The sequence below is a fragment of the Schistocerca piceifrons genome, chromosome 1, assembly GCF_021461385.2.
Source record: "Schistocerca piceifrons isolate TAMUIC-IGC-003096 chromosome 1, iqSchPice1.1, whole genome shotgun sequence".
Taxonomy (NCBI): Eukaryota; Metazoa; Arthropoda; class Insecta; order Orthoptera; family Acrididae; genus Schistocerca; species Schistocerca piceifrons.
The window spans coordinates 744924213-744937170 of NC_060138.1; the positions used below are offsets into that span (position 1 = coordinate 744924213).

Sequence of the window (12958 nt, forward strand, 5' to 3'; positions counted from 1 at the left end):
TTTCATCGGGTGACGAGGCACAGTCTCAAGTTAATTTGGAAACCATGATGATGCAGCTTTCACTCTGAAATACGCATCGGGAAATACAGAATGTAAAAAACGAAAATGCAGACATCAGACGGTCTCTTATTCATGAAATATAATGCTGCTTAGCTATACTCTATTCGAGCTGATGCTCGGATGTGCGTGAAACGGCGGCCTGGTGCAGGAAGTCCCTTCCTGCGACGACACTTCGGCGACTTGCGCGGGTCGACAATAATGACAACACAAACCTAGTCCCGGCTGGAGAAAATCCTCGGTCCGGCCGGGAATCTAACAGGAAAACAAACACAAATACACACAAGTATGAGACGATCCGATACGCTGCGTCGGAAGTAAATTAAACGTTGCGAAACAGAAACAAAAAAAACAATGTCCACCGAGTTTAAACACCTGCTAATTTGATTTTCAGTCTTGAAAATGGGCCTCCACGACATCTGCTGTTTATCATCTAGTATTTGTAGTAGTGCAACTGAAAACTAAGCAATACCGTAACTTACTTCGTTATCTAAAACGCTACTCAGCAACAGGTAACAGCTACAATTCGTTTGTCTTCGTCTCGACAGCGAGGGCCTAACGACGTCGAACGTTACACGCAGGTAAGAAGATTCACCGGGACTGCGCCACAACAATGAAATAGAAATAAATGTTCAGTACAACAGAGAGGAATCGCACAAATGCAGTGCCATGAGTCGAGGATGAAATAAATCCGCAAATTATAATAATCTTATCGTGGTGCTGATATTACCTGAGACCCCTAGAACTTCATTTTTTACATTTCAGTAAACAGTGTAATACCATTCTAGAAACAACATATGACTTACATTAATCTACCACGCGAAAGTATTATGGCAGAAAATCTGTGTCACCTATGAGGTGAATGAAAGCATGAAAAACTTAGAAAATGTCTTATGAAGATCGCGTGATAAATAATTAGTAATTGTAAAGTGAACATTAATAAGAGAAAAAAAGGGGAATATCGGCTCAGTGTCGACGCCAGGTCACGGATCCATCTTTCCCGTCGATTCGGCGAAAAACAATTGGGGATAATGGAAACACACACACACACACACACACACACACACACACACACACACACACAAACAAACACACACACACACACACACACACACACACACACACATTGTTGACGTTGGAGACAGAAGATACAATGCGCAACAGAAACGACGAGAAAATTGCTAAATGTTGTCAGTTACTCAGATGTAGCTACAAATGCCACACGCAACTAACTCGTATATTTATTTCGTTGGTAAGTATAATTACTTGCAATCAGTACTTACTGAAGTTGACTTCCTTTGGCGAACTATATGCGTTTTATAACGATGCCTAGGTCTACGTACGTACTGCGTAAAACACTGTGAAGTATATACAGACATAACTTTTCATTCAGATTTCTTCTCGCTCCATTCGTGAGTGAAGCTTGCTTGAACACTTCTACGCAAGATGTTATTGGTCTGCATCTATCTTTCCTATCTCCATGTATAGGTACGCGGTGTCCTTAATGTAAGTTACTTAAGTTACATTAATTAGTGTGTAAGCCTAGGAACCAATGACCTCAGAAGTTTGGTCCCATTGAACCTTACCACTTTTTTTTATTTTTTAGACAGGAGAATATTCGTATTTGCTCTCTAGAGGCCGATACTTGGAATTTTCCAAGCAAGTTTTGTCGTTTTATGTAGCGGTCTTCATCGAGTGCCTACTACGTCACATATTTCAACATTCCTGTAGAACACTCCCACCAAACAAGGCTGTGGCCCCATCGCCGCTCCTTGGAAATGGTCACTCTTAGTTTCAGCTGATGCGGATCCTACATACTGAAGTAATATTCTAGTAAGCAAGCGATCTCCTTCCCTAAAATACAAGGTGCGCTTTGCACGGAATGCAAGAATATATTTTTATAAAGACATTAGTACAAAACAAATATCGTTGTTCATGTACATATTAATAAGAATAACAGAAAAAAGGAAAAGAGTAGAGGAAATATTGATTGAACGTTGGTTACAACTGTATAATGCATAATGAAATGTAGAAGAATAATTTACCGTCAACAGTGACTCGAACTAATGGTAACCGTAATTAAAGATCAAGAACAGCCACGAAACAAAGCGTAACATGAAGTCAGTACTTCTGAATTAATTACTGCAAAAAGTTAGTACGACCGCTGAATGCAAGTAGACAAAGAATGTCTCATGCTAGAAGAAACACTCAACTGAACATCTACAGAAACGGGACTTTAACCTGATCCTCGTTATTACGAGAGCAACTGTGTAGTCTACTGATGGGCTGATACTCTATGGAAGATCCAAACAGGTAGTCTACGGAGATCATCTATTCATCCTCATTTATTCATGAGTATCACAGGTCGGTATCATAGAAATTAATTGAATCCCTGCAAAATGTAGCCAAGCAGAGTTTTGTGATGAAAACAGAGGAGAACGTCAACGTCTCCGGCCTATCAGTTTATTTGGCCCGAGGAAAGTTTAAAAGACAGGAAATGAAGGGTAACATATAAAGGATACATTCTTTTTTCGAGTTACTGTCACAGCAAGTTTCAGCGATCGTTATGAAATCAGTTTTGAGAAATACAAGATCAGAGCACAAAATGTGGTTATCTCGCATTACTAGCAAACCACTTTAGGTGTATAGTTTTAATCTGTTGACTAAATCAAAGAAAAAAGTAACCTGTTTCACCTCATAACTTACAGCCACAATTAGTTGAGGATTGTTACTGCTGTGTTTATGATTTAGAAGGGTTACGTTCTTATTTGGAAGTTTTACTAATAAATAAAAATTTACATACATAGCTTCTAAAATTCTTTCTATTTACATTTGTATCCTATCCGTTCTTAACCACAGAAACACAATTTCTCTAAATAGTAGGTATATTGTAAAGTGATATATTGTAATAACTGTGTTTCCAATCCTTCAATTTCAAATCGCTGTGAAGGAGATACGCAGCTACGACGGTACGCCGTAAACCAGCTGGCCTATGCCAAAGGAGAAACCTCTGATGACCCAAAACCAATAATTCCGCCTGAGAGTCCGATGAAAACGGTAAACGAAGTGTAGAATGCTTTTCGTTCCAGTCTAGTTGAAAATTCATACTCTGCAAACAAAAGAATGTCGGGGCTCGCACATAGGTCGGGTTTCATTATTATTATTATTATTATTATTATTATTATTATTATTATTATTATTGCGGGATTTCTAACATACTCGCCTAATGTAATTGATAATTTTCCCTTTCCTATCTTCCTGAATGTTCATAGAAGTGTCGAGAGAACGCAGGTGACAGTGAAAATGATTTTCACACCCAAATGAACTTTTTATTGCAGTCCTTGGAACAATTGAAAGATACGTTGAGACGCACGTTTGTCAACAAAATGCAACAGACTAAGTGTACAACGCAAAGTTATTACTATAATTAAATTCTGAAATACAGACTTACGGGCTTCGCTGCGTTGTCTAGCATCTCTGTTTAATGTCAATTAAAATCCTTCTAGGTGTATCGCCGCTTCATCTTATAAATATTTAAAATACTGAAATAAACCGCCGGCCTTTCGGCGGAGTTGCAGCCGCCGTCTTCAAGAAAGTGCTTTTATTTTTGTATTATATTTATAAGATGATGTGTGAAGAATACACCTAGAAGAATTTTATTGACACTGACAGCGGCCGTGGAAGCATATCATATTTATGTCACGTTTAGTATGATCTCTATGAATATTTTAACGAGGTGATATGGCGGTTCAAAAACCCTGCCTTGCATAAAATTAAAACTCTAAGTTCTAATCTATTTTTCCTCTCTGAACCACCTTGGTTTTTAACTAGCGTTCCGTCATAATCCAACGTTTCCTTCTGTCAGTTTTGTTCGTGGAACATAATGGAAGGCAATGTCTTCAATGAGAAGGCAGCTTCAGCTCTGAGAATGAAGAAAACTGCGTGGACACCATTTCCCAAGCGACTACGCTTGCCGTTGCCTCTCCAGAATCTGAAACAGCGCGGAAGCAGTAACTTCCAGTTGCGGTTTAATGCATAAAATGTGCTTCCTCCTTACAATTTCGGAAACTCCATACAAGCGCTGAGAAGAAAATTGTGTGTTCTCCAGACCATCTGCCCAAAATGTTCCCCAGCAACTGTAATTCTTACGAATATCTCTCTCGCTCATAATATCGTTCATTTTTCATATCGTTTTGGCCCAAGCGTGTTACAGCATCACGCGAAGGCACAGGCTTACGAGGCCTAATTAATTAGGCTGACAAATGCCGTATTACAGACCGTTGTGAGTAATGGAAGGAGTGGAAAAATTAGCATCAGGCAGTTTGTTCTGTCGCAACGTTCTCTGAATTTTTTTTTTTTGTTACAAAATAAGCATCTGTTTCTACTTGTAATAGAAAATCAAGCCAAAGCGAATAAGCAACGCTGAAATTACGAAAGTTATGCAGATATTGTCTTATAAAGAAACTGGAGAGAAGGCGCAAGGAATGAAAGGACGGCTCTGTTGTGTGCAATTAGCTGGCGGTCGCCACTTTGGCATATAACTTGCGTACCAAACGGTCGCGTGAGCGCCGGGCTGAAGAAAGGCGGAATGTCTCATTTTTGTGCGGAGTGAAATGACCTGAAGTTCCTTCCGAGACAGCGATAACGACATTTATTACCCATATTCGTTTACCACTCGCACAGTAGCTAAATAATACTTATCGTGAGCGACGCGATTGTATCTTTACCACAACTGTCAATTACCTGTAACGTACAGCCAGATGGAAATATGTAAGTAAGCCACGCTAGCCTGTCTGGGAGTTCATTAGAGTAACGAGCGTTATTTATCATCCAGAGACAGCTCTAGGCCTAATGGTTATCGTGGCGCAGCTGACGGAGAGAGCTGTTAGTCGGCCACCGTGATAAAATCCGGACTGCCTTCTTTTTCTTTTTATACATATTGAATGTAAATACGACCTGCCAGGTCAGAAAGCAACACACCTTAACAGAGTGCAAAGACGTGGCCCTCTTTAGGTGCAAACAACGTGCGGACTTGTGCCATGAAAGGTGTTCGGCTTCTCAGATTTTGTCGGAAACGTTACTGCAGTAGGCGTCCCGTAAGGATCAAGGGATACTATGAGGCAAAATGTAAATATAACTAAAGTAATGCGAAATGAGCGTTTAGCTCCAACTCTAAGCCGCAGACGGTAATTTAATAATGTCGTTAGCTCGACTATCGGTGCATTTCTATGTCAGGCGTATTCTATAAGATGTTACACGGTTCTGGTGCAGCGTATTTCCTGTATCATGGGTGAAAAAAGGTGAGATTGTAAGATCTGCAAATTTGCTCTTTTTTCCATGGTTATTTGTGCGATCCTATTCCAAGAACTCATTTTAGAAATTTTAAAACGTGTCAGTCATGCGGTGGTGAGAGGATGGAAAGACGACAACAACTTTTAACAGCCCCAATAATTGTTTGGCTGCCATCTGTTGAGTTCAAGGTAATCCTCAGATAATATCTGCTATGAGTTCAAGATGATCCTCAGACAATATTACATGTTCCTCGTCTAATAAAACAGATTTTCACAAGTATTGAACAAATATTACATACAAAATTTAAACATTTCAGAATTTTATTGGATGTAAATATCTATTGTTAAACGCCTTTATTCATAAGGAAAAAAAATCAGGATGTAATTGACATATAAAATAAATTTCGTTTCCTACAAATGGGTATCAGCGCATTAGTTAAATCAAATGACGCAAAAGCTATTTTCTCGACATCACGATATTATATAATACGTTAGTTTACCCACGAGATTCTCTAACCTTGGATACATAAAGTTTTCTGTCAATTTCGCGTCTGCTTCTGCAACGTTAATGCCTTATATTCAGATAGGTGTAACAAAAACTGGCTGCCGACAGAGTTTTTATACACGCTAAAAAGAAGCTTCAGTGAATACCCTGTTGCTATGAGAACACTTTGCATTTGTGATTTATAATCTTTTCTAGCCTATTTTAGGTTTTTGTGCGCATTTTTGAATTTGTCTGTGACATTCGTTTTACAGGGTGATTCTAAAGACACTTTTACATTTCAGTGATATAGTAACGCAATATTTGTTTCTTGCAGGTACTACGACAGAATAATAACCAAAGAAGAACGAATCGCTGTTGTTTCTGCTCGTCTTCATGGAATGGCGTATAAACAGAGGCGGACAGACTTTCCCCGTCGATTCCGAAAAACAGGCCCCACCGGGCTTGCTATCAAGACCCCAGTCAATAAATTCCAGCGTGCTGGTAGTGTTTTAAATGAAGAACGTCCAGGGAGGCCGGCCATAACGCCAGACACCGCGCAAAGTCTGCTGGATGCGATCACACGTAGCCCTTCCGCATCTACCAGGAGCCTTAGTAGGGATGGTTGGTTGGTTGTTTAGGGGAAGGAGACCAGACAGCGTGGTCATCGGTCTCATCGGATTAGGGAAGGATGGGGAAGGAAGTCGGCCGTGCCCTTTCAGAGGAACCATCCCGGCATTTGCCTGTAGTGATTTAGGGAAATCACGGAAAACCTAAATCACGATGGTCGGACGCGGGATTGAACCGTCGTCCTCCCGAATGCGAGTCACGTGTCTAACCACTGTGCCACCTCGCTCAGACTTAGTAGGGACCTTGGTATTCCTCAAACCACTGTATGGAGAGTTCTTCGTGACAAGCTGCACAATCGTGCGTACCATATTCAGGTCGTACATAAGCTTGAGGTGGAGGACTATGCAGCCAGACAAGCTACGTTTCATGACCAGCTACAACCTGTGGAAAATGATAATTTCATGCAAAATGTCTTGTTTAGTGATGAAGCTACATTTCATACCTGTGGACATGTGAACAGATACAAGTGCACGATCTGGGCAGACGAACAACCAAGTGTGCTGCAGGAGTGGCAACGAGACACAGCAAAAGTGAACCTGTGGTTAGGGATAACCAGGTCAACAGTTCTTCGCAGAACAAACTGCTATTGGAACCACATACCTAGGTATGTTGAAACAGTTTTTGGAGCCCCAGTTGATATCTGATGGGATTATGGGTACTGTTGTTTTTCAACAGGATGGTGCACCACCCCATTTTGCCCTCGTTGTTCAGGATTATCTGAACCAAGCATTTCCCGGCAGATGGACTGGTCGTGCCTCTCCTCGGATGTGGGTACCCCGCTCTCCTGACTTGACACTCTTAGACTTTTTTGCATCGGGGTTTATCAAGTCTAAGGTATACCAGGTGAAGATCCGCAGCACTGAACACTTAACACAGCGGATTCGAGACAAAGCTGCTGCGATTACACCAGATATACTTGGGCAGGTTTTTCGGTCTACAGTGGAACGCTGGGGGGTGTGCCTAGACATGCAAGGCGGTCATATAGAAAAGTACTGATATTATGTCCTACTGTATCATAAGCTGCAGTGCCATTACATATTGGTTAATAAAATTTAAGTACAAAATGTATTGTGACTTTAGATTCACCCTGTATATTACCAGTTTCTCAGAAACAGTTGCCACATTTAGTATGAATATGACCTTCACCTTGACGTGTAATTTTCATTAACCTCTTAGTGATTAGCAACAACAACAACAGCTAACAAAATTGTGCCTTAGAATTTGTACGCTACTGGAAACAGGCATTTGAAGACGCAGTTGCGATCCTCTGCACTATAATTTTTTGAAATTATTGCGCAGTCGTTACAGAAAATTGCAACACGTAATAAAGTGTGTTTACCGCATCACGATGTTTTAGAATGAGAAGCGAGATTTTTTTTCGGTCATTGTGAACGTTTCGCTGGGTACGATTTGTGCCTCACGGGCACCATCTATCGTTGTGAGGCGTTCTCTGCGAAATGTGGCCGCGATGAGCATCTGCAGGAGCAGACGCCCTCCGTGCAGTGACAGCGAGCTAAGCGCCAAAAGCCAGCCTTCTGATACCTTGAAGACAAGAAACGACACGCGTCCGCGCGAAAATCCCTCCACGACAGGCGGCGTTGCACACACAAGCCCGCCTGCCGTTCACGGCACAAGAAGTGTGCAGCGGAAACCACATTGCCATGAATGTTGTCAGCTTCAAAGTCTCATTCTTAACATTAAAAAGTTACGCGTACAAAACAGCCGTACGGTTGTTACGCACTGCGATTGGCTGTCCTATCGTTGGTTCGTTAAGTAATACATGGCTCTGAGCACTATGGGACTTAACATCTGTGGTCATCAGGCCCCTAGAACTTAGAACTACTTAAACCTAACTAACCTAAGGACATCCCACACATCCATGCCCGAGGCAGGATTCGAACCTGCGACCGTAGCAGTCGCGCGGTTCCGGACTGCGCGCCTAGAACCGTTAAGTAATATCTTGGGTAGTTAGTGAAACGGTTTTCCATGATTTAGACTTCTGTTTCACTCAGTACTATCTTCTACGATCTTCATGTTGTTCGTACTACTCAGATCAGGCCATTATTACAGTGTCTCCAGGTAGGATCTGCAAGTACAAATTTAACATGTATCGCCATTTTCGTGGCCAATTCAACAATAAAAACTCTTCAAACTTTGCGGACATAGGTATCAGTATAAGCAAATTTTACGTAATAAATCATTAAGTGTGCAGTTACTACCTTCGAAATTGCTGTAAATATAAAAGTTTCTGCCGGCATCAGGGTCATTAGGAACGGAACATTAGTTAGGAATCGATAATGACGAGGTACGTAACTAACCATGTCATTGATGAGAAATTTTTCTACCATTTGCCGCAAGTGATTTGCAGTAAGAATGAAAAGTTTATGTAGATTTGTCCCCTTATATTTATGCAGTCACTGTTATTCCAAAAGAGAGAGGAGAAGAACAAATTGTAAGCGACTGGCTACAAGACATACTGCAAAAGTCTGTATTGATGAACAGTTTTATTGGTAATACATGCTTTCCCTACAGGTCTTCCTGTATGTTGTGGATAAATGCTTGGAAAAGTATGGCACTGGGTTCATGCTAACCATTTCTATTTTGCTTTAATATATCAAAATTTGAAGCTCTTAAATTCCAAACAACCCTCCTCTGTAGCCTAGGTTATTAATATGCCGGAGTGTGGCTTCGCTCGGGCAATGAATGAAATTTTCTTCCGTCACGAGCCTTTTGCAGACAAGGAAGAAGTGGGGCAGGTATACTGCTATAACGTCCAGTATTAAATCTTGCATCTTTCCACAGATGCGGCACTGACTGACACTGTTTATGTGTACGTTGTGCTCTGCCACATTCTAGTTAAGGTGAAAGGCAACAACGGATTCTATCTTCTCCCTCGTCTCATTTCCAAAATCGACCATTACAAAAACAAAATTACACTAAGCGCTTATCGCAGCCATCTGCACGATACGGACGCACACTTGATGCTTCAAATCAGGTCATAGTAAGGTTTCGGCCAATCGTCCGCTGGACCACCGCGTAGAACTGTTGTCAGAGAGCCGGCCGCGGTGGCCGTGCGGTTCTAGGCACTTCAGTCCGGAACCGCGTGTCTGCTACGGTCGCAGGTTCGAATCCTGCCTTGGGCATGGATGTGTGTGATGGCCTTAGGTTAGTTAGGTTTAAGTAGTTCTAAATTCTATGGGATTGATGACCTGAGATGTTGAGTCCCATAGTGCTCAGAGCCATTCTTTTTTGCTGTCACAGATTCGTACATTATCCCGCAAATGCAGTGAGAAACATGCTGTAAAGTCTCCCCCCGCCCGGCCCAATAACTGTTGTGTCGTGTCTAGTCTTCTCACGATATAACAAATTTATTTCGATTTTGTGGTGGACGTACTATCGCCTACCTCAGTCAACAGTTGACTTAAGAGAGGGAAGTCGTGTGCGCCATCTGACTATGAGTCATGTAAACTTGGTTCTTAGAGTCTGAATGTCTTCAAAATTAGAACTGTGGTGGAACACATGCTGTAGCGGGTGTCGAAAACGTGTAAACGTCCTCGTCCATACTTTTACCGTTCTCGAAATTTCCACTAATTTGACAGGAGGCATTAACGTGTCGACATAAGAAATGACTACTCATCAGCAGCGTACAACTGCAATGAATGTTGGTGACAAGTTAAAACTCTTGGGCCTGTACGCGTTTCGCGCACTGGAGGGCTCATAACGGAACTTCAACTGGCCAACCGCCAAGTTCCACAATGCACCCATGACGAAGATGCGTGGACACGATGTCTAAGACAAAGATCACTGCCTCAGCGTTACTGTGATGACTACAGGGCATAAGCTGTAATTAAATGGTGTTTTGCGTTTATCCGTGAGCCTCAGGACATGTTGAATTTTCCGATACCACTCATCTGCTCTGACCTAGGTATCATAAAAATGATGGTCACAAATCGCTGATCGGAAGTTACATATGCCATAACTAAGATTTCGTATACGAAGCTCACATTCCATCATCTTCCAGCACAATCTAGACCCTGTCACCATAGGCTTAATTTCACACAGTACAAGGGTCATTTCAAAAGTCCTGCACCTGCGCATGCGCGACGTTACACAGTGGCCTCATCAAGTTGAAATTTATGTCGGCTTTGAGCGATATTTTAGGCGTGACGGTGGTATACAGGGTGTTACAAAAAGGTACGGCCAAACTTTCAGGAAAGATTCCTCACACACAAAGAAAGAAAATGTGTTATGTGGATGTGTGTCCGGAAATGCTTACTTTCGATGTTAGAGCTCATTTTATTACTTCTCTTCAAATCGCATTAATTATGGAAAGGGAGCACACAGAACGTACCAGCGTGACTTCAAACACTTTGTTACAGGAAATGTTCAAAATGTCCTCCGTTAGCGAGGATACATGCATCCACCCTCTGTCGCATGGAATACCTGATGAGCTGACGCAGCCATGGAGAATGGCGTATTGTATCACAGCCGTCCACAACACGAGCACGAAGAGTCTCTACATTTGGTACCGGGGTTGCGTAGACAAGAGCTTTCAAATGCCCCCATAATTGAAGGTCAAGAGGGTTGAGGTCAGGAGAGCGTGGAGGCCATGGAATTGGTCCGCCTCTACCAATCCATCGGTCACCGAATCTGTTGTTGAGAAGCGTACGAACACTTCGACTGAAATGTGCAGGAGCCCCATCGTGCATGAACCACATGTTGTGTCGTACTTGTAAAGGCATATGTTCTAGCAGCACAGGTAGAGTATCCCGTATCAAATCACGACGGTGAATCGAGGAAGTACAGTACATACTGACGAAACTAAAATGAGCTCTAACATGGAAATTAAGCGTTTCCGGACACATGTCCACATAACATCTTTTCTTTATTTGTGTGTGAGGAATGTTTCCTGATAGTTTGGCTGTACCATTTTGTAACACCCTGTATATGGTTGCTGGTTTGCGTGACTGTGTCGTAATTCAGGTCTGAAATGGAAGCTGAAACCGAGCCAGGTCGGATTATACGTAGTGACTAGCGTTTATACATGAAAATCGAATCACTACATGGAAACAACACAATGGAAATTTAGACCGAGAGAGGTATCTGGAAATAATGTAGTGGATCGTAGCATTGTATCACGCTGGTCTGCTCGTTACCGTGAAGGTCGGGTAAACACTGAGGACACCCAAGCAGTGTGAGGTCATCAACTACAACACACTAAACCTCTCAGATTATTGAAACTTCCTGACAGACTAAAACTGTGTACCGGACCGAGACTCGAACTCGGGACCTTTGGCTTTCGCGGCCAAGTGCTCTACCATCTGAGCTACCCAAGCACGACTCACGACCCGTCTTCACAGCTTCAATTCTGGCAGTACCTCGTCTCCTACCTTCCAAACTTCACAGAAGCTCTTCTGCGAACGTTGCAGAACTAGCACTCCTGGAAGAAAGGACCTGTCAGTAAGTTTCATATCAGCGCACACTCCGCTGCAGAGTGAAAATCTCATTCTCTCAGGCTACTGCTAATGACATTATGAGGGAGGATCCAAGAAAAGCATGTGAGGAAATTGCATATGAGACTATAACGCCCATCACTTCAGTTTACAGAATCATAACTGAAAAGTTAAAAATGACAGAAGTTCTTGCACGATGGCTTCCCCATGATATATCTCCTAACAAAAGGAGAACAATTTCTGAAAACGGTTGTTGCACTTTATGAAACCTGGATATGAGATTTGGAGCCAGAATTGAAGTCTCAGTCGTCACAATGGCAAAGCTCTCCATATCCGGAAAAAAATCCGCCGACAGCAATCAAAGGTGAAATTAATGATGATATTTGCGTACGACATAAATGGAGTTATAGCTACAAATAGTGTGTCCAGGGGACGTCTGTAACACGCGCTTACTGCAAGCTGTTTCCGCAAAATGGTTTGCGGTCGAAAATTCGACAAAGAAGCCCTGACATGCTTGCAGCTGGATCCGGATTTTGCACGATAAAGCAAGACGGCAGACTGCTCTGCCAGTGAAAGAAACACTCGACAAATATGAATGAGGAATACTTCTCCGTTCACTATACAGCCCTGATATGACGCCACCAGATTTTGATTTGTTTCCTAAACTGAATGAACAGCTCCACGGAAAACGTTTTAATACGAACGATGAAGCTTCCAGAGGGGTGAACCGAGTAATCAGACAGCTCAAAAATTAATGTGCCCTGTCCGGAGTACAGAAGTTGCCAAAACGTTGGCAAACTGTCATAAGCAAGGGGGGTTGGGTTGTTGGCGGAAGGAGACCAGACAGCGAAGTCATCGGTCTCATCGGATTAGGGAAGGATGGGGAAGGAAGTCGGCCGTGCCCTTTCAGAGGAACCATCCCGGCATTTGCCTGGAGTGATTCAGGGAAATCAAGGAAAACCTAAATCAGGATGGCCGGACGCGGGATTGAACCGTCGTCCTCCCGAATGCGAGTCCAGTGTCTAACAACTGCGCCACCTCGCTCG

At 42.4% G+C, this 12958-nt stretch overlaps 1 protein-coding gene across 1 annotated transcript in view; it reads right to left on the bottom strand.

The window, feature by feature from the left end:
• The window catches only part of LOC124711751 (homeobox protein araucan-like), a 322458-nt gene that overhangs the window by 210963 nt on the left and 98537 nt on the right, over positions 1 to 12958 (bottom strand). The gene's annotated exons all lie outside the window — the stretch shown is intronic.